Source organism: Heptranchias perlo, unplaced genomic scaffold (genome assembly GCF_035084215.1).
Source record: "Heptranchias perlo isolate sHepPer1 unplaced genomic scaffold, sHepPer1.hap1 HAP1_SCAFFOLD_254, whole genome shotgun sequence".
NCBI classification, from domain to species: Eukaryota; Metazoa; Chordata; class Chondrichthyes; order Hexanchiformes; family Hexanchidae; genus Heptranchias; species Heptranchias perlo.
This window is the reverse complement of record NW_027139266.1, coordinates 438,162-460,839: the sequence shown is the minus strand read 5'-3', so window position 1 is coordinate 460,839 and position 22,678 is coordinate 438,162. Positions and strand designations below refer to the sequence as shown.

General features: G+C 46.8%; 1 long non-coding RNA gene and 2 other non-coding genes across 3 annotated transcripts; 2 read left to right on the top strand and 1 right to left on the bottom strand.

Annotated features, from left to right (window-relative positions):
* Positions 1–775: 775 nt before the first annotated feature.
* LOC137310408 (uncharacterized) lies at positions 776–5,742 on the top strand. The gene is made up of 3 exons (XR_010960066.1): positions 776–910; positions 2,805–2,931; positions 5,492–5,742. It is a non-coding gene; the product is annotated as an uncharacterized lncRNA (long non-coding RNA).
* Positions 5,743–15,634: 9,892 nt separating this feature from the next.
* Positions 15,635–15,708, top strand: trnat-agu (transfer RNA threonine (anticodon AGU)). The gene has a single exon. It is a non-coding gene; the product is annotated as a tRNA-Thr (tRNA).
* Positions 15,709–18,042: 2,334 nt separating this feature from the next.
* On the bottom strand, positions 18,043–18,125 carry trnal-uaa (transfer RNA leucine (anticodon UAA)). The gene has a single exon. It is a non-coding gene; the product is annotated as a tRNA-Leu (tRNA).
* Positions 18,126–22,678: the final 4,553 nt, after the last annotated feature.

The following is a 22,678-nucleotide window of genomic DNA, read 5'->3' as shown; positions in this document are numbered from 1 at the left end:
GACCATGTCCCCCCATTCAGTCCGACCATGTCCCCCCATTCAGTCCGACCATGTCCCCCCATTCAGTCCGACCATGTTCCCCATTCAGTCCGACCATGTCTGATTTGTATTTCACTCCATTTCCCCCCTTGGTTCCATTCCCTTTAATCCCCTCACCCAACAAAAATCCATCAATCTCAGTTTTGAAATTTTCAATTGACCCCCGGCCTCCCCCTTTTCCGGGGGAGAGAGTTCCAGATTCCCACTCCCCTTTGTGTGAAGAAATGCTTCCTGACATCACCCCTGAACGGCCGGGCTCTAATTTTAAGATTATTCCCCCTTGTTCTGGACTCCCCCCACCAGAGGAAATAGTTTCTCTCCATCGACCCCATCAAATCCTTTAATCATCTTAAACCCCTCGATTCGATCACCCCTTAATCTTCTACACTCGAGGGAATACAAGACTCGTCTCTGCAACCTGTCCTCGTAATTTAACCCTTTTAGCCCCGGTATCATTCTGGTGAATCTGCACTGCACCCCCTCCAAGGCCGATATATCCTCCCTGAGGGGACGGTGCCCAGAACTGGACGCAGTGTCTCCAGATGGGGTCTGACCAGAGCTCTGTCCAGCTGTAATATAACTTCCACCTCTTTGTATTCCAGCCCTCGAGATAAAGGCCAACGTTCCATTATCCTTTTTAATGATCTTTTTGTACCTTTCCACCATTGGGAGGGTGGTGTGGGGACGGAGCTGTGGGGGACAGTTCCGGGCTGGAGCCAGGGTGTAACCTCTCTGTTTCCCCTCCCCCAGGTGACGGACTCCTCCGGCCACATCCTGTACTCGAAGGAGGAGGCGACTAAGGGCAAATTCGCCTTCACCACTGACGACTACGACATGTTCGAGATCTGCTTCGAGAGCCGCCTGCCCCCGGGTGAGTGAGTCCGAGGGGGGGGTCCTGGGGTACGGGGAGGGCTCGGGCAGAAATAATAATAAAAGTGAAAATAGCTCACTGATAAGAAAAAGGGATGAGAGCAAAGTCCAGGTCACAAATAGTGTCACAGGTAATATAAATACTTCAGGTTCATAAAAAAATACAGGAAATAATAAAATAACTGATTAAAAAATAATACAGCAGTGATAAAAAACAAGTGTGATATTTTTAAGAAGTGAGAAAAACAGCATCAGAACCTACGAATTAAGAGCAGGAGTAGGCCATTCGGCCCCTCTGCCATTTGATAAGATCGTGGCTGATCTGATTGTGACCTCAACCCTACTTTCCTGTCCATCTACTGTAACCTTTGACTCCCCTGTTAATCAGGAATCTATCTAACTCAGCCTTAAAAATATTCACTGACCCTGCCTCCACCGCTCTCTGGGGAAGGGAGTTCCACAGACTCACCACCCTCTGAGAGAAAAAGTTTCTCCTCATCTCCGTCTTAAATGGGAGACCATTTATTTTTAAACTGTGGTCCCCGAGTTCTAATCTCTCCCACAAGGGGAAACATCCTCTCAGCATCTGCCCCTTCTGGTCTCCTCAGGATCTGAAATGTTTCAATAAGATCACCTCTCATTCTTCTAAACTCCAGTGTATACAGGCCCAACTTGTCCAACCTTTCCTCATAAGATAACCCCCTTATCCCAGGAATCAGTCGAGTGAACCTTCTCTGAAACGCCTCCAAAGCAATTACGTCCTTCCTTAAATAAGGAGACCAAAACTGCACACAGTATATTCTAGATGTGGTCCAGTCGGTCTGTTGCCCAAATAAGAGTTCTATACACAAGTGCAGATTGCATAAGGAATAAAACAAGTGAATCAGACAGTTAAAACAAGTATAAAAGGACTGTTAGCAACATCGCTGCCAGACTGGGCCTGTGGCAGGTGATGAGCAAACCAACACAAGGGGAAAAACCTACTTGACTTTGCCCTCACCAATCTACCTGTCACAGATGCATCTGTCCATGACTGTATTGGTAGGAGTGACCACCGCACAGTCCTCGTAGAGACGAAGTCCCGTCTTCGCACTGAGGACACCATCCAACGTGTTGTGTGGCACTACCACCGTGCTGAATGGGATAGATTCAGAACAGATCTAGCAGCTCAAAACTGGGCATCCATGAGGCGCTGTGGGCCATCAGCAGCAGCAGAATTGTATTCCAGCACAATCTGTAACCTCATGGCCCGATATTTTCCTCACTCCACCATTACCAACAAGCCAGGGGGTCAACCCTGGATCAGTGAGGAGTGTATAAGAGCATGCCAGGAGCACCACCAGATGTATCTAAAAATGAGGTGCCAATCTGGTGAAGCTACAACTCAGGACAACATGCATGGTAAACAGTGGAAGCAACATGCTATAGACAGAGCTAAGTGATTCCACAACCAACGGATCAGATCAAAGCTCTGCAGTCCTGCCACATCCAGTCGTGAATGGTGGTGGACAATTAAACAACTAACGGGAGGAGGAGGCTCTGTAAACATCCCCATCCTCAATGATGGCGGAGTCCAGCGTGAGGGCAAAAGACAAGGCTGAAGTGTTTGCAACCATCTTCAGCCAGAAGTGCCAAGTGGATGATCCGTCTCAGCCTCCTCCCGATATCCCCACCATCACAGAAGCCAGTCTTCAGCCAATTTGATTCACTCCACGTGATATCAAGAAACAAGATTGGGAGTGTTAAGAACCTCGCCCCTCTCTACAACTCCTCCCCTCGCCTCCAGTGCTTCAATATCCTTTCTGTAGTGTGGGTCTCTCATGTCAACAATGGATTTACTACATCTTTGTCCGATCTTACAGACCGTCTCTCTCTCTCTCTCTCTCCCTGCCCAGATCGCCAAGGCGGAGAAGCTGAAGCCACTTGAGGTGGAGCTGCGACGATTGGAGGATCTGTCAGAGTCGATCGTCAATGACTTTGCCTACATGAAGCAGCGAGAGGAAGAGATGAGGGACACCAATGGTAGGAGCACCCAGCACAGGCTTCAGTCTGCAACACCCGCCCCTTCTCCACTTACTGCTCTCGGTCTCGGGGACCCTGTCTCGTTCCTCGGTCAGCGTCACTCACCCCTCCGAGTCAGAAGTTTGTGGGTTTTAGCTCCCTCCACCTCCCGGGACATAAGCCCCTCTCCCCTTCTCTCCCCCATAGCACGAGCCTCAGCTTCATACGGTTATCCAGTCGTCCTGTGAAAGATGCAGTGGGCTCTGCTTCAGGCACTTTGTGGCAAAGCATCCCTTGCCCCAACTGCCCTCCACTAGCCCTCTGAGTAAAGAGGGGTGGTCTAGGGCTTGGGTACCAGGGGCCAGGGGTTAAAAGGACTGCAGGACTGATCCCCAGTGTCAAAGGGACTTCGTTTTAAAAAAAACGTACATTTATTTCGCCCCTTCCACGACCTCGGGACGTCCCAGAGCACTTAATAGCCAGTAATGTACTATTTTGAAGTGGAGTCACTGTTGCAATTTAGGGAACGGGCAGCAAGATCCGCACAGCAAGATCCCACAAACAGCGTTGTGATAATGACCAGATAATCTGTGTTTTAGTGGCGTTGGTTGAGGGATAAATATTGGCCAGAACACCCAGGGGAGAATTCTGCTCTTCTCCCATTAGTGTCTGTGAGATCTTTTACGTCCACCTGAGAGGGGCAGGCAGGGACTCATTTTAACGTCTCATCGGAAAGACGGCACCTCCGACAGTGCGGCACTCCCTCAGTACTGCACTGGGAGTGTCGGCCTGGATGAGGTGCTCGAGTCTCTGGAGTGGGGCTCGAACCCACCATCTTCTGACAAGGGGGCCTTGTAGAGGCAGATAAGATTCTGCATATTTTCATTCCAAGTTTGACTGCAGGATAAGGGAACGTGTGTACAAACTGGGGCGAGTGTGGGCAGGATGGAACACCCGGAGGGGAGGCTCTCAGTCGGGTAGCGGAGGGAAAACACAGAGTCCTTTCATGGGCTGTTAGATGGGGTGCTCCATGGGCTGGAGGCCTCCACTCATCTAAACCAGGGAGTTGGAGTCAGAGGGCTGGGACCTTTCTACACCAGAGGGCAGAGTTGTGGAATAAGTTTTTGGGGAAGGACGGTATAAACGGGGTCCAGAGACAGAAGGGATCATTTGAAGCCCCTGGGAATAAAGGGACAGTGGCTGCATGGTTACAAAATTGGCTAAAGGACAGAAAGCAGAGAGTCGTGGTGAACAGTTGTTTTTCAGACTGGAGGGAAATATACAGTGGTGTTCCCCAGGGGTCAGTATTAGGACCACTGCTCTTTTTGATATATATTAATGACTTGCACTTGGGTATTCAGGGTATTTCAAACTTTGCAGATGATACGAAACTCGGAAATGTAATAAACAATGTGGAGGATAGTAACAGACTTCAGGAGGACATAGACTGGTGGAATGGGCAGACACATGGCAGATGAAATTTAACACAGAAGTGGGAAGTGATGCATTTTGGCAGGAAGAATGAGGAGAGGCAATATAAACTAAATGGTACAATTTTAAAGGGAATGCAGGAACAGAGAGACCTGGGGAGTGCACAGACACAAATCCTTGAAGGTGACAAATTGAGAAGGCTGTTAAAAAAAGCATACAGGATCCTGGGCTTTATTAATAGAGGCATCGAGTACGAAAACAAGGAAGTTATACTAAACCTTTATAAAACACTGGTTAGGCCTCAGCTGGAGTATTGTGTCCAATTCTGGGCACCACACTTTAGGAAGGATGTCAAGGCCTTGGAGAGGGTGCAGAGGAGATTTACTCGAATGGTACCAGGGATGAGGGACTTCAGTTATGTTGAGAAACTGGGATTGTTCTCTTTAGAGCAGAGAAGGTTACAGGGAGATTTAATAGAGGTGTTCAAAATTATGAAGAGTTTTAATAGATTAAATAAAGAGAAACTATTTCCAGTGGCAGAAGGGTCGGTAACCAGAGGACACAGATTTAAGGTAATTGGCAAAAGAACCAGATGGCGATGAGGGTTTTATTTTACGCAGCGAGTTATGACCTGGAATGCGCTGCCTGAAGCAGATTTAATAATAACTTTCAAAAGGGAATTGGATAAACACTGAAAGGAAACATTTGCAGGGCTATGGGGAAAGGGCAGGGGAGTGGGACTAATGGGACAGCTTTTTCAAAGAGCCAGCACAGGCACGATGGGCCGAGAGGCCTCCTGTGCTGTAAGATTCGAGGTGGTGGGATTGACCAGTTAGAAAGGGACAGGGTGTCAGTTGTGGACAGAGTGACGCTCCCATGAAAGGCCTGCCATGTCCCTGCTCTCACCTGAGCTGTTCAGCGAGAGTGGATCCAGGATGGGGATTCGGGGGAGGGAGTGACCCCAGGCATCGACCAAAGGCCAGACTCGGAGCAGCAGTGACCCAGGAGCAGGGAAACGGTGCTCGGGGCAGCAAGGTGAAAGGAAGAGGGAGGGCTGCCTTCAGTGAAGTGATCTTAGTGCAGATTGAATCCACTCCTCCAACCTGTTTGATGAGCCCCTCTCTCTCTCTCTCTCTCTCTCTCCGTGCAGAGTCCACCAGTGCTCGTGTCCTGTATTTCAGCATCTTCTCCATGTGCTGCCTCGTCGGCCTGGCCACCTGGCAGGTCTTCTACCTGCGACGCTTCTTCAAAGCCAAGAAGCTCATTGAGTAACGACGATGTGTGTGTGTGTGTGTAAAACGTTGGCCCGTGTGTGTGTCTGTGCCTGGAGAGTGTTCAGTGGGTGGGGTTAATTTACAATAATGTCTCTTTATATTAAATGGGGTGCTTTGAATGTTTAAACTGCAGGTTGTGTTTTAATTCGTAGCATTGCAGTCAGTAATTGGCCCCCGGTCGGTGTTTCAGACCAGTCTGAGGGAGTCCTGGAAACAATCAGTATCCTCAGACATGCCCTGGATCAGGAGGTGGGACCAATAGTGTTCGCTGCCCTGAGCTTTCGATGATTGATTGATTGTTTTCGGAAGGTACTGGGATTAATTCCACCCGGCCCCGTTGCTCCCCAGGAGAGAGAGACAAACGTCCGAACTTCTTTGGGAAAAATCTAACGTTTGTGGAAGTTCCTCTCCAACTCATTTGCCGGTGTGATGCTGCACAGTGTCGAGTGGATTCCTGGAGGAATGCTGCAGGGAGGGAGAGTGCACTGGGGGCTGCATTTCCTTCACTGTGTTGGACTTCACCTGATGGTCATCAGGCAGAGCTGGTGACAGCCGCTCCACCCTGACCCCGCTGCACCTTGAACCTCATAGGATCGTGCAGCACAGGAGGAGGCCGTTCGGCCCATCGTGCCTGTGCCGGCTCTTTGAAACAGCTCTCCAATTAGACCCACTCCCCCCTGCTCTTTCCCCACGGTCCTGCAGATTTCTCCCCTTCAAATATTTGTCCAGTTCCCTTTTGAAAGTTATTACTCAATCTGCCTCCACCGCCCTTTCAGGCCGCGCATTCCAGATCAGAACAACTCGCTGCGTAAAGAGAGAATTCTCCTCCTCTCCCATCTGGTTCTTTCCAAAATTACAGTAAATCTGTGTCCTCTGATCGAACCCTGCTCCCCTCTAACCCTCGCCCCCCCCTCGGGCCTGCCCCTCAATCCCCCCCCAGGCCTGGCCCCTCGCACCCCCACCTTAGGCTAACATTCTGCGGGCCGCGATTATCCCCGCTATCAAACCTCGCGTCATCCGAGGGCCCCCGGTGGTCCTGCTCCCCCTGGGTGAGGCCACAGCAGCTCGACTAGTTATTTAAGGCAGGGCCGTGTCCTTGTGACAGTCAGTCCAGAATAGTTTCAGTGAGCAAAATGGGGTTCACTTTTCCCCTCTGTGTTGATCCACCAGCACCAAGTTAAATGACTGCATCAAACACTCTGTGAGAATGTGATGTGAGGGTTCTGGACTGTTTTGACAATGAATCCGGGTGGGTAATTTGGGGCCTGTATCTGACATTGGAGACTCCAGTTTGATCAGTGCCCGTTCACAGTCTGTCCAACACCCTGATTTAAATGTGCTGCTCGTGTGAAGGTTGCCAGTCAGACCTGCTGTGTGATGCCCATCTTGACCAGGGGCTTTACGTGCTTTTAATAAGTTCTCTGCCGCGAGCAAGTGCAGCTCTCCCCGTGTCTTTCAACACCGCATGGCGTGGGCCCACTGCAGGCCCAGGGGAGGTGCGGAGCCCGAGCAGTTCGACCCTCGGAGGTTCGAGGCAGGGACAGAGTGAAACTTGGACCATTTGGGCGGCTCAAACTTCGAAAACTCGCCTCTCCTCCTCCTGCTCCCTGCGTGAGTGGCCAGAGACTGCGGCCTCTCCCTGTCCCTGTCTAAACCATTCCAGTCTTTGGGAATCTTTACAAACTCATTCCAAGAATAAAATTAATTTTCAACTGAAAGCTGGAGTCGGGAGTGTGTTGTGTCAGAACAGGGCTTGGAATTTAATCCGGAGAAGTGTGAGGTAATGCATTTGGGACCGGCAAATAAGGCAAGGGAGCACACAATAAATGGGAGGATACTGAAAGGTGTAGAAGAAGTGAGGGACCTTGGAATACATGTCCACAGATCCCTGAAGGTAGCAGGACAGGTAGATAAGGTGGTTAACAAGGCAAATGGAATTCTTTCCTTTATTAGACACGGCATAGAATATAAGAGCAGGGAGGTTATGCTGGAACTGTATAAAACAATGGTTCGGCCCACAACTTGAGTACTGTGTACAGTTCTGGTCACCACATTACAGGAAGGGTGTAATTGCACGAGAGAGGGTACAGGGGAGATTTACGAGGATGTTGCCAGGACTGGATAATTTTAGCTATGAAGAAAGATTGGATAGGCTGGGATTGTTCTCTTTGAAACTGAGGAGGCTGAGGATTGATTTAATTGAGGTGTACAAATTTATGTGTGGCCGAGATAGGCTGGACAGGAAGGACTGATTTCCCTTAGCAGAGAGGTCAACAAACAAGGAGCAGGGCATAGATTTAAAGTGATTGGTGGAAGGATTATTGAGGAGCTGAGAAAACATTTTTCACCCAGAGGCTGGTAGGTGTCTGGAACTCACTGCCTGAAAGGGTGGTAGAGGCAGAAACCCTCAACTCATTTAAAAGGTACCCGGATATGCACCTGAAGTGCCGTGACCGACAAGGCTATGGACCAAGTGCTGGAAACTGGGATTAGGCTGGGTGGCTCATTTTCGGCTGGCGCGGACACAATGGACTGAGTGGCCTCCTTCTGTGCTGTAAATTTTCTATGATTCTAATTAACACTAAGCAGGGTAGTTCAGGGATCATGAGAACACTACTGAAGAAAAGTAACTGCTGGGAACCAAGCAATGTGTCCTTGTAAACCACAGATTAGGGAAGTTCCAGCTTCAGGAACAGAGATGGATCACAACAGGGTATAAAAGTGAGGGGATACTGAAGTAAGGGGCAGTTGGGACTGGAGACACTGGAGATCAAGCTCAGGGAGTCCGTGGTTCCATCCAGAGGGCTGATCTCGTCTACACGGGGGATTTGCATGTTTACTCTGGTATGGTAGAGGAAAGAGAATTTACTCATATATTTCTTAATGAGGTATTAAAGTTGCTGACTCTCAGACTTGTTAATTAATAAGACAATGCATTATTTAGAACCTTCCATCCCTAAGTCTCTCTGCTGCTCTACTTTTAAACTTTGACCATTTAGTTTACATTTCATCTCATTTTTCTTCCTCTCAAAATGCATCACGTCACATTTCTCTGCATTAAATTTCACCTGGCCCATTTACTAACCTGTGGACGTCACAGTGAAGTCTCTGACTCCTCTTCACAGTTCCCCACGCTGCCAATTTTGGCGTCATCTGGAGATTTTCACCTTGTGTCCCACATACCCAAGCTCAGATCATTCTCTATATTGAGGTTAGCAATGGTCCCAACACTGACCCTGGGGGACACCACTGTTTACATCCCTCCAGTCTGGAGAACATCAATTAACCACTACTCTCTGTTTTCTGCCCTTTACACAACTTCCTTTGCACACTGCCTCATTCCTTTTAATGCGGTAAGTACTAATTTTATCAACAAGCCTCCTGTCCGGCATCTTACCAAACACCCTTTCACAATCAATGTTGACTACATTCCCTTTATCAGTGGACTTGAGTTATCTCAAATGATCCATGTTGGCTGTTCTTAATTAATGTGTTTTTCTAACAAATGTTGAAATGTTTGCTCCACCTCATCTGGTTTGATCTGTTTCAAGACGCAACAGAAAGGTCGAGTTGTCTCCTGGAGTTTAAGATCAATGAGGTTTTAAAAATTATGTTTCAGACAATGAGGGACATCTGGGTTTAAACCCGCCCATTCTATGCCACAACTCCCGCCCCTCACACACTCCGATTCGTTGGAGGACCAACTCACCCTGTCACCCCTCCAGTCAATTTGCGCTCCTCCTATTGGTCCGGAACTCTCCTTAATCACCAGGGCGGGATTAGTGGTGAGACTGACATCCTGAGGTGCAGTTCGAAAATAAACCTGAATTGAACCCGTCGGTTGCAACATTTAAAAAAACGAATTTAATAAAAGTTACCAAAAAATATTTTCTGGAGTTCACCAAAGTGGTGGAGCGTCTGCGCTGTGTGTTTGTGCCGGTTTCAATGGCACGAAGAGCTGGGGTTTCAGTTTATTTTATTTTCCTTGGTCCAAACGCGCTCTCCCTGCTTCCAATGTCTTTGCTTCTCGTCCTGATATTAAGATCATCAATGGCGGCTGCATCACCCAGCATGCAGCGCGGTAGAGATTGTGCCCTATCTGAATCAGTGGAGCCCAGCACGCAGGCGCAGTAGTGACTTATTATCAGTCAGTGTGTCCTGAGCATGCGCGGCCAGGCGAGGCTGCGGGAGGAGCGCGTTCGGTGCAGGTCAGAGCGTCTGGAAATGAAGGAGAAATGGTGATCGGTCAGGGAGCGTCTGTAAATGAAGGAGAAATGTGATAGGTCAGGGAGCGTCTGTAAATGAAGGAGAAATGGTGATCGGTCAGGGAGCGTCTGTCATCCAGGGAGCTCTCGCTTTGGATGCTGTTCCTTTCCTCCTCGTGGGAATCTGTCTACTTTGCACCCAAACCAACTCCTCCTTGAAGGCCTCCCACTGTTCAATTACTGTTCTGCCTGCCAATTTTTGATTCCAATCCACCTGGACAAGATCCCTTTTGAACTCACTGGAATTAGCCCTCCTCCAGTTCAGAATTTTCACATTTGACTGTCCCCTGTCCTTTTCCATAACTGTTCTAAACCTAATGAGATTATGATCACTGCTGCCCCACTGAAACATGCTCCACCTGCCCCACTTCATTCTCCACACCGAGCCCACTGCTGTACTCACACTCTCTCACACTCACACTCACACTCTCTCTCACACCCTTTCACTTATGGTTTAGGGCCACTGAAACATGATGCGATGGATTCGGATTTCAGCACAGGGAGGAGGGAGAGTGTGTGGGACAGGGATTTACAGCTTTGAGAAATGAGAGAGGAAATAGTGTTCCATAGAAAGTAGAGTTATCTGATCTGAATTTCTATCCTGTAATTACAGTGATAGCTTTTATAAACTCCTTTTACAGGGGAGGATTTGCAGAGGGAAACTCAAACCAAAGATCACGTCAAGATCTGACAGAGTCACTCGATTCATCAGGACCTGAATATCATCGGCCTTTGAATGTGGAAGGAGAAATGTTTGTCTGTTCTGTCTGTGGGAGAAGATTTCAAACATCAGTGTGAGTGGAAAAGCACCGAGACACACACACCCGAGTGAGAGTGTTCCAGTGCACTGACTGTGGAAAGTGCTTTAACCAGTTACACAGCCAGAAAAAACACCGCACCATTCACAGAGGGGAGAAATCGTACACGTGTTCTGTGTGTGGACGAGGTTTCAACTGATCGTCCAACCTGGAGAGACACAAGGTCACCCGGACCATGGAGAAACCGTGGAAATGTGGGGACTGTGGGAAGGGATTCAATTCCCCCTCCAGGCTGGAAATTCATCGACACAGTCACACTGGGGAGAGGCCGTTCACCTGCTCCGTGTGTGGGAATAGATTCACTCAGTCATCCACCCTGCTGACACACCAGCGAGTTCACTCTGATGAGAGACCTTTCAAATGTTCTGACTGTGAGATGAGGTTTAAAAGCAAAATTAATCTGCTGATACACCAACGCACTCACACGGGGGAGAGGCCGTTCACCTGCTCCGTGTGTGGAAAGGGATTCACTCAGTCATCCACCCTGTTGACACACCAGCGAGTTCACACTGGGGAGAGACCTTTTAAATGTTCTGACTGTGAGAAAAGGTTTAAATGTAAAAGGAATCTGCTGACACACCAATGTACCCACACTGGGGAGAGGCCGTTCTCCTGCTCCGTGTGTGGGAAGGGATTCACTCAGTCATCCACCCTGTTGACACACCAGCGAGTTCACACTGGGGAGAGCCCGTTCACCTGCTCCGTGTGTGGGAAGGGATTCACTCAGTCATCCACCCTGTTGACACACCAGCGAGTTCACACTGGGGAGAGCCCGTTCACCTGCTCCGTGTGTGGGAAGGGATTCACTCAGTCATCCCTCCTCCTGACACACCAGCGAGTTCACACTGGAGAGAGGCCGTTCACCTGCTCCATGTGTGGGAAGGGATTCACTCGATCATCCCACCTCCTGACACACCAGCGAGTTCACACTGGGGAGAGGCCTTTTAAATGTTCTGACTGTGAGAAGAGGTTTAAAAGCAAAATTGAACTGCTGAAACACCAACGCACTCACACTGGGAAGAGGCCGTTCATCTGCTCTGTGTGTGGGAAGGGATTCACTCAGTCATCTCACCTCCTGACACACCAGCGAGTTCACACTAATGAGAGACCTTTTAAATGTTCTGACTGTGAGAAGAGGTTTAAAAGCAAAATTGAACTGCTGAGACACCAACGCACCCACACTGGGGAGAGGCCGTTCATCTGCACCGTGTGTGGGAAGAGATTCACTCAGTCATCCATCCTGCTGACACACCAGCGAGTTCACTCCGATGAGAGACCTTTTAAATGTTCTGACTGTGAGAAGAGGTTTAAAAGCAAATTTAATCTGCTGACACACCAATGCACTCACACTGGGGAGAGGCCGTTCACCTGCTCCGTGTGTGGGAAGGGATTCGCTTGGTCATCAAACCTTCTGAAACACCAGCGAGTTCACACTGAGAGACCTTTAAATGTTCTGACTGTGGGAAGAGATTTAAAATCAGAAACGAACTGCTGAGACATCGACGCACTCACACTGGGGAGAGACTTTTCACCTGCTCCGTGTGTGGGAAGAGATTCACTCGATCATCCCACCTTCTGAAACATTAACTTGTTGACACTATTGAGTGACCTTTTCATGCAGTGACTGTGAGAAGAGCTTTAAAAGCAGAAATGAACTGCTGACACATCAACGCATGCCCATTGGTTGAGAGACTGTTCACCTGCTCCGTGTGTGGGAAGGGATTCACTCAGTCATCACACGTGCTGAGACACCAGCGAGTTCACGAAATGAGCAGGTCCAACGAGCCGGTCTGTAACACAGGCCAATGACTCAGTGCAGCTCGTTACCCAGTCACTGGGCTCCGTGATAGCCTCTCCTGTCAGTAACACACAAAGAGAAATTGTAAATCTGAAACAGAAAGAGATAATGTATAACACTTCATATCAACCACCAGTTTTTCCCTCTTTCCGGCTTTTAAAACAATCTGTTTCACAGTTTGTCAAACCCGAAACAGCCTCTGGGATTTGCTGATTGAGAATTTCAGTGGAAATTGGGACCGTCATTAAGTATCGGAACAAATATCCCCGCTGAGGTTTCGGGGTTGTTACTGGTTTATTTATATCAGTGAGTGACCAATTTTAAACTAGGTGAGGGTCGAAACCTAAGGTAAGAGCCTGGGATAGACAAGAGATTCTTCAATGTATCAAGTTAAATTACACTGATTCCACCAACACTGGACATCACATCCCTCAAACATTGTTACCTGTTACTGTATAAAACTGGTGAGGGTGGAAATGGGAAATAACTGAAAAAAACTTCATTGTATCAAAGTTAATTCTGATCATTATTATTATACAAACATTCTACAGCCTATCCCTTAAAAAGGACCCAATATCAAACCAGTCCCCAGTCCTTGGGCCTGTGCCTATGTTGTGATTTGCACCCGCTTCTGACTGACTTGGTATCAGACGCACTCCCGTCAACAGTAAACGGATGGAGCCGGATCCATAAGAGAAAAATGAGGACCGAGCTCCGCGGTTCTCCCAGAGTGCGGGAGGCGGAGTAACAGCAGCAGACAGAGAGATCTCTCTAAACCAGCCGCTGCCGCCGGAGAGAAGCGAGTCCCGTTCCGAGCCGTGTCTGTCAGGCGCCCGCTGACCCTCTCTTCACTGAAGGGGACCGATTCAGCACCAACTCACACACCCACCATTGGATCATTGAATCACCTTCAACACCTGAATTACATCACCACTTAATCCTCTATACACGAGGAAATACAAACCTTGTCCACGCAACTTGCCCTCATAATGTAACCATTTTAGCCCCGGTATCATTCTGGTCTTTCTGCGCTGCACCTCCTGCAAGGCCAATATATCCTTCCTGAGGTCTGGTGCCCAGGACTGAATGCCGTACTCTAAATGTGGCCTTAACAGAGTTTATAGAATTCTAACATAACTTCCACCCTTTTGAATTCCAGTTCCCTTGAGATAAAGGCCGATATTCCATTAGCCATTTTAATTATTTTTTGCACCTGTCTGCCAACTCTTCGTGATTTCCCGAAGTATCTCTGCTCACCCACAGTTCCTGGCTTCTCACCATTTTGAAAATACTCTGATTTATCTTGCTTAGGACCAAAGTGGATGGCCTCACATTTCCCCAGATTGAAACTTTGAACAGTCTGGGGCTCTTTTGTATAGAAAAGAGAAGGCTGAGGGTGACCTGATACAGGACTTTAAGATTATGCAAGGGTTTGATAGGTCAGATGTAGATAAGGTGTTTGTACTTTTGGGAGTGGGGACGTCAAAACTTAGGGCCATGAATATAATAATCATCAATAAATCCAATCTGGCATTCAAGAGAAACATATTTATCCAGAGAGGCGTTAGAATGTGCAGCTCGCTCCCACACGGAGTAGTTAAGGCGAATCGCATGGATGCATTTACGGTGAAGCTGGATAAACACATGGAGGAGAAAGGAATATTCGGGTTTGCTCATAGGGTTAGATGAAGAGGGGTTGGAGGAGGCTCGTCTGCAGCATAAACACCGGTATGGTCTCGTTGGGTCGAATTGCCTGTTTCTGTGATGTACATTCTATGTAATTCTATGTAAGCTCCATCTGACACAGTTTTACCAACTCACTGAATCTATCAATTTCCTTTTATAACTTTATGCTCCCATCTACACAACTCACTGTGCACCCAAACTTGGTGTCGTCGACAAACCTGGATATACCGCTCTCTATTCCTTTATCTCCCTCAATTATACAGATCCCTGGGGGACACCACTAATCAAATCCTGTCAATTTGAGTACATACCCATTAACCCTACTCTCTGTCTCCTACCTCCAAACCAACTCCCTCCCCATGTCAATGGGTTGCTATAAATTCCACATGTTCTCATTTCTGTTAACAGTCTCTGATGTTAAACCTTAACGAGTGCCTCTGGAAGTCAATATACACAAAACCCCCATAGACACTCCATTATTTACCACGTTAGTTACATCTTTAAAACGTTCAACTAGTTTCGTTAGACTTGACTTACACTTTACAAATCCATGCTGACTCTCTCTGATCAATTCATGTTTATCCAAGTGCTCAGTCACTCTTCCCTTATAACGGATACGGTTAACTTCCCCACAACAGACGTCAGACGAATCGGTCTATAATTTCCTGCTTTATCTCTCCTACCCTTCATATATAATGGAATGACATTTGAAATTTTTCAATCCATGGAACAATTCCTGAATCAAGAGAGTTTTGAACGATCATGACTAAAGCATGTACAATTTCCTCACCTATTCCCCTTTGTCCCCTGGGATGGTCACCATCAGGTCCTGGAGATTTGTCTATCTTTAGTCCAATTGTTTTCTCCATTACCATTATTTTACTTACACTGAATCCCCTTGATTTATTTTCAGTTTTCCTCGTGTCTCTGGTATATTATCCTCATGCTTTTCTGTGAGTGTCAAAAAAGTCTGCCATTTCCTGATTTTCAATTACAATATCACCACCATCTGCCTTTAAGGGGCCCACATTACTCTTTGTCACCCTTCTTTCTCATAATATACGTGTAAAAACCTTGAAAGTTGTCCTTAATTTCACTCACAAGTTTTTCTCGTTTTCCCTCTTTGCACCTTTTACGTTTTTTTCGTTTCAGCACCACAATAAACAACACTTCACTGTGAAATTTGCTCAATTAGTTCTTCAGTGTCAGAGCGAGAATTGTCCATCCCGAATTTATTTAAAGTAACAAACACAAGCACAAATATTCATTCGTGTATCAAAGCACTGATGGACACAGAAAGATAAACACAGCCTGAAACGCAGTCAGTATCGGGATTCACAGGGAAACGGGCAAGTGAAATAGACAAAGATGAAACAGTCTGAACCCACAACAGAATGTGACGTGTAGCTGATAGATATTAATGAGAGGAGGTGGGAAACAGTACCATGAATTGGCACCGTGGCTTAGTTGCTTAAAACGCTTGTCCAGTAAACAAGAGATCCTGGGTTCAATTCCCAGCGGTGCCTTTGTTTAATTCATGGTGTTTCGTGAATTTTAGAAGGAAAACACACAGTGCGGTGTTTGTGTTTTGTTCAGGAGCCAATACGGAACTGATCAGGAAGTCTCTTCAAAAATGCCTTTTCATTATCCAGTCAGCCCTCTCATAGAATGTGTCCGTGACACGTTCTTCTTTCTGGGCTTGTTGAGGTCGGGGTATAATTCTCGATTCGAGGGTCATACCCTGGAGAAGCCCTAATTTAGCCCTAGACTTTTGATCTTGACGTGCGATTCAAACTTTTGCAAAGAGGAAAAATAAATCCCCAAATCGCTCCACCTGAATCTCACGCGGTCTCGGAAGAAATTCAGTTCAAACAATCAGGACTTTAAAGGCACCTCAATGACCTGCACTTTCATTGAACGAGCTTTGCTTACAATTGCATTCGACCTTGAAACCGCTCTGGGCTTTCATCTCACTGAAGCAGAGTTTGGCCGCTTTATATCTGTGAGCATGTCGGTGACGAGGTTCGCTCTGATATTGGTCGCTTTCAATTTTTAAGATCTCGCCAAGCTCTGGGAAAAGAAACCGCGAATCGAATTGTCCCTGTAAGTGATGAATTGAAGGGATTGGTGCTCCAAGCAGATCTGGAAAATTCACAGTGCGGTCGCTCAGGAATTCCAAATCCACCCTCTCACCACTCAACGATCATATTAACTGAGCAGAGAATAAATGTCACACCCTTTATTTTGGAAAAGCAAAACGGTGGGGATTTTTATCATAGCCCGATGCCTTTCGTGTTGGATCAGATGTTCCCCGTTGCGTTACTTTCATCTTCATCGGAGAACCGGTTCGGGCGTTCCTGTGATAAACAGCGACAATTGCCTGTTAATGTTAAATTTAAGATGCAGTCTGTAAAATGATTAAATTTCATCACATGCAAAGCACAAAAATCTTATTAAAGTTTTGACTGTCTCTCGGTAACCACGTCAGCATCTCCTTCAGTCTGAAATAGAAAGTTATTGGTTGATTAATGGTGATTAAAACAGTCATTCAACTACGAACAGGGTTTAATTAGCTTCATGTAATTATTTATTAAGTTCATAACTCTTGTTAAATTTAATTCTCTCACTGGGAATGGAACCACCCGGTGATGGGAGCACTGAATTTTAACCACCAGTCCATCGGGGAGCTCCCAGGATTGAGCACCAGACACTATGGAACTGATGACATTTATTTTTGTTTCATTCAGCTCTGTGTTTATTCTCAGGCCTCTTATCTCTCCCTTCTTTTCAGCTTCTGACTGCAGATATTCCTCTGGTCAAATATGAATAATATAGAATATCTCACAGCCCTGGTATATTTGCTCCTTCTCTGTACAGTTCTGTACAAAATCAAACTGTCGGCAGATACCGACAGTGTCTCTCCCTCACTCCCCACAGGAGCAGCAGGAGATGACACTTTAAACTGCCAGTTGCTTCAAACGATGCCCGATAGACCTGCGTTGCCTTGGAGTTTTCCCAGGAGCTGCATTGATTCGATGCGTGAATTTTGGAAATGGAAACATGTCCATCAGCAGCTTGTGGGAGTATTTTCCCTCACTTTCCATTCCATGTCCATGCCTACTTGCACTTGGTGCTGTCATTGCCTGAACATCACCTTCTGTCCCGATAGTAGTTCGAACAGAAAATGCCATTTTGTGCGAGCAGCTTGTCTGACACGAAAATGACCTGAATTACAAAGGGGCGAGTGGGAAAGGCCGCGTTGGTCTGCTTGTTCACAGCAAAGAATTTTCAGCGTGACCTTGTGGTCCAGTGTTTAGGATTCGGAGCTTTCATCACCACGGCAACGGTTCGATTGGTGTCTGTCTCAACATCCGCATATTATCCACTCTACCATAAGTGGACTGGACTCAAATTGCTGATTTTTCACTGTGAGGGTGAAGAGACATAAATGTGTGGACATTAGTTACGAATTCATCAGCTGGGTTGCACCTTTGCTTCTCCCCCCGTCTCAGTCTTTCCATCTTTACCCTTCACTGCCGGTGTTCCAGGTTCGATCATCCGTGGCCGTTCAACGAAGCCTGAGAAGTCCATGAGGGAAAAACACAGAGAGTCAAGAGACAGAGACAAGGTGGGATCAAAGTATAGGAAGAAATAGGATCAATGTCAAGTTCTGCGAACGGGCAGAATTTAAGATGGAGCTTGGGAGAGATTCCTTCACGTGTCTCGCAATTTTGCAAGAGACCATTGGGCTCCGAATTAAAAGCATGAGCCGCGCTGGAGAGTCTCTCTGAGAGAGGGAATGCGGTTCGTCAACTCCAGTTCACATTTATTTGAGCAGTGAACATAACTTTTAGCAATAGTGCTGTCAGCAGGATTCGAACCTATGCAGGAAAATCCCATTCGAATTTTAAGTCCAACGCCTTCACCACTCGGCCATCGCAGCCACAGTTATTTATGCTGCACGGCTGTAAATCACAATGCGTAGGTTTATCACAAGCGATCTGTGATATAATGTTCTCTCCGACAGGTTTCCAACTCGACACTTGGAGCTTGATAACGTGCGGGCATTGCTGTTTCAGTGAGTGAATCCTCGTCTGCAACGTGGTGAGGTCGGGCTTCGATTCCCGCTCAATTCAGGATTATTATCATTCTCCATTCATAAGATCGCGTGAATTGGGATCTATTTGCACTCAGCTTCAATCTGCTCACCGTTCTGAAATATTTTCCTTTCTCCACATGTGTTGCGTCGAGGCTGGGTGGGAAAATCACTTTGCGAGTCCAACGCCTTAATCATTGGGTCATCGCAGCTGCAAACGATAAATCAGAATGCGGAAGGTTATCACAGGAGATCTATGAGACTGTATGTTCTTGCAGACGGGTTTCCAGCTGGACTCATGCAGCCAACACCTGTGCGGGCATTGCTGTTTCTGGGGTAAAATTCTCGCCTGCCAAGCGGGATGTTCGCGTTCCTTTACCGCCCAATGGAGCAGCATTTTCATTCTCCATTCATGAGGTCACGTGAATTGGGATACATTTACATTCAGCTTCAATCTGAACACCATCGTGAGACATTTTCCTTTCTCCATGTGTGTTGTGGTCAGAACCTCTGCATTCTGTCCTCCTTGCACTGAGATTAAGTCAATCCTGCCGACGACACCGCTGACAAGACGTGAGAAGCCAATTAGTGATTTTACACTAAAAATGGTAACACCGCAGGGCTCGTTCGCGTTCTCTCACATGTCAATCAGCAAATACCCAAGTCGAGAATCATACCCCAAGATCAACAAGCCACTAATAATAAAGGGGTGCCACCCACAGCCGATCGGCCATCATTCTGTCCATCCAATCACGTTTTCTATTCCGATGTAGAGGAATGTCCAGTTCTATTCTAAATATTTCATATCAACAATATTAGCCTCTCTTTACCACATTCGTTTATTTACGTGCGACTTGTATTATCAAGTGAGACTTTGCAGAATTAATTGCTCTAAAGCTACATTGTTGTCTGTCTCGTCATCCGCAGATTATCCGCTCTCCCACAAGTATAACAGTGACTACACTTCAGACGTCTTGTGGTCGTGAAAAGCGCTTTATAAATTCAAGACTTTCTTATACTGGGATAAAATTACTGATGTTTTCACTGTGAGGACGAAGAGTCATGAATGTGTAGACATTAGTTACGAATTCATCTTCTGGATTGGTCCTTTACTTTTCCTACCGTCTCAGTCTTTCTATCTTTACCCTTCTCTGCTGCTGTCGCTGGTTCGATCAGCCTGAGCCGTTCAAGGAAGCCGGAGGAGTCCATCAGGGGAAAACACAGAGAGAGACAGAGACATGGAGATAAAAGTATAGAAAAAATAACCTAAATATCAAGTGAGCAGAATTTATGATGGAGCTTGGGAGAGATAAAATCATAGAATCGTTTTCGCACAGAAGGAGGCCATTTGGCCCATCGAGCCTGTGCCATCTCTTTGTAAGGACAATCCAGTTCGTCCCATTCCCCCGTTCTTTCCCCGCAGACCCGCAAATATTTTCCCTTCAAATATTTTTGAAAGCCACGATGGAATCTGCTTCCATCCCCCTTTCTGGAAGCGCATTCCAGATTATAACTACTCGCTAAGTAACAATCGTTTTCCTCATATCGCCTTTGGTTCTTTTGTCAACCACCGTAAATCTGTGTCCTCTGATTCTCGACTCTTCCGCCAATCGGAACAGTTTCTCTTTATTTACTTTATCTAAACATGTCATGATTTTGAAAACTTCTATCAAATCTCCACTCAACCTTCTCTGCTGTAAGGAGAACAACCCCAGCTTCTCCAGTCTATCCGTACCCAAATTGTGGAATATTGTGACGTTTCCGTCACGCATCTTGACATTTTGCAAGAGACCATTGGGCTCCCAATTAAAAGGCTCTGCCGCGGTGGAGAATCTCTCTGAGGGAAGGAAAGGCGGCCCGTTATCTCCAGTTCATATTTATTTGAGCATTGAACAAAACTTTAAACAATAGCGCCGTGAACTTTCACCGGAACACCCCGTTGGGTTTTATATCTCACGCCTGAACCGCTCGGACACGGCAGCTGCGAGCGCCTCTAATGCACGGCTGTAAATCAGAATGCGCAGGGTATTCAGAGGAGATTTGTGAGACTTTATGTTCTTTCCGACAGGTTTCCAAGTGGACACATGCAGCCGCTACCGTGCGGACGTTCCTGTCTCACTGGTAGAATTCCCCAGGTACAGCTCACACACAGGATCAGGAATCCCACTCCTGACAGATTCACTTCTTGAAACCTTGTTTGGATTCAGTGAATTAGGATTTAATTTAATCCTCATCTGCCCGCCGCTCTGTTTTACAGGGCGCCGGATGATGATGAATCTCATCCCCACTGCTCCCATTAATAATACCTTTTGCTGCTAAATTCTGCTTAATACAAATTGTCCAGGAATTATAGAATTTCTCCTGGGGACTGGGGAACTGACTTGGGTTTGGCTCAACCCTCAAATCCACAAATTTATATCACTGCTACTGCACAGGATTAAAGGAAGGGACCGATCCAGAGATAATCAATAAAGATCAGTAATAGACACCGTCGTTGCGCATGTGATCTCAATCCTCATATTCGAATGACGCACCCATGTGCACTTTAACCTTTTTGTGTTAGGTGTTGAAATGGTGAGATGAAACGGAACGGGCAGATAGGCTGCTGGACGGGAGATACAGTTCAAAATACAGCAATGTAAACGGGAGGAGAGCAGTGAAAGGAAGTACAGACTGAATGAGAGTGGAGGTTTGGAAGGGCGCAGATACTCACATCTTTAAAATTCATCCTATTACAGTGTGAGAGCTGTTAGTAATTGGGGGCCAACAAAAAATAATCGACAAGATCACTCCCCGTGAATCTCAATCAGTGCCGTTCGCGGTATTGAAGAGGACGGGGCAGGTTATATGAGGTCAGTTATCTGCATTGTTGGCGCCACAACCACGGTGCAAATCCGGGTCACGGTACCGCTTGGTTTACTCTCCGCGACACAGGCTAATAGAACGCTGCAAGAAATCAATATTTACCACATGAAAGAAAGATGTTTTGTGGATGGTGAAAGCCCGCTTACTCTTTCACATCCGAGCACTCTCATGTGTCTCTGGATGATCCAAAATTCAGACCCGCCGCTTCTTCCCGCTTTTTCTTCCTTCCACAATCATGATCCATTTCACTGAGACTTTACTGCGGCCTTACCTACTCTAACATTCACTCTCACATTCTTACGCCTTTAAGTTTGCTGTACATCGACCGCTGTTCCTCAGGGGCACATGTCCCGTTCGCACCAATGTTCATTTGTGCCTTAAAACCAATCGATACATTTCAATCTGCGAGACTGTTCCAGAAACAAGCACTGAGAAAGCAGGACTGGCATTCGGAAGGACAGCGGCAGACTTTACCGTGAAATTTCTATGGGGTATCTTGTGACACGGGGGATGTTAACTGAAGAACTGGGTTTTGTTTCCATGGTCGTTGGCGCTTTTCCCTGAGTAGTTGATGTGCGGGAGAGACGGGCGGCGCGACATAGCTGCGAATCACGGCTGAAAGGTGCACTTTTGGCAATCTGGGCGGTGCAGTCAGGTCGGAAATATTCCGCTTGATCTTAATAGGTCTGTGGAAATGTCCGATTGAAAAGGAATGAGGAGAAATGAAAAGAGCGGCAGTGGTGAAAAGCTGTCGATTACAGGAGGTTGGCCGTGAGCGAAAGGCCCTTTGAAAGCCCGGCGCGGAGGGGATTTTGTTTGGAAACGGCAAACTTTAAAGCGCGTGGGGAAAGTGAAGTGTGAGCTTTGTCTTTGGGTCAAATTGGGAGTTTTCAGGAAAACAGCCATTGTGAAATCACAAAAATAAAAACAGAAAATGCTGAAAACACTCAGCAGGTCAGGCAGCTCCTGTGGAGAAAGAACCAGAGGGAATGTTTCATCTCTCTGACCGTTTTCATCATAATTGAATAAGTTGCCGAATGGGAGCTGAGACGCCGAAAGGGCTGGTTTTATGCTATGTGTTTTACAGGTATGTTGGTTCGAATCCCACCGTCGCCAGAATTTGTAGCGTTGTTCATTTTGGCCTCTTCACCAAAAATCCTTCTTTCCTAATAAGTACTTTTTCGCATTGCTGACTTACACCTATTTGATCAAATCAACAAAGTCTTGATTGCCACCCAAACTGTTTCTTGCACGGAGGTGTTGGGAGTGTAAGGTGTGATCTCGGTGAAGTTTCAACCAAAGTGCACAATGGCGCCCTGGTAAACCGAATATCTCTTATGGCCAGCAGAAGATAAAAGATATGTACCATAATTATGAATTTCTTCCTTGCATCACACTAGGATTTATTATCAGGGACTGTACACGAGCAGGCCGATTAACGTCACGCTCCGGTTATCTACATCTCCTCCTGCACCTTTTGGATCGGTTCACTAATTGGGAATCGGATTTAACTGCTGTGGTTCGGCACACGGTCC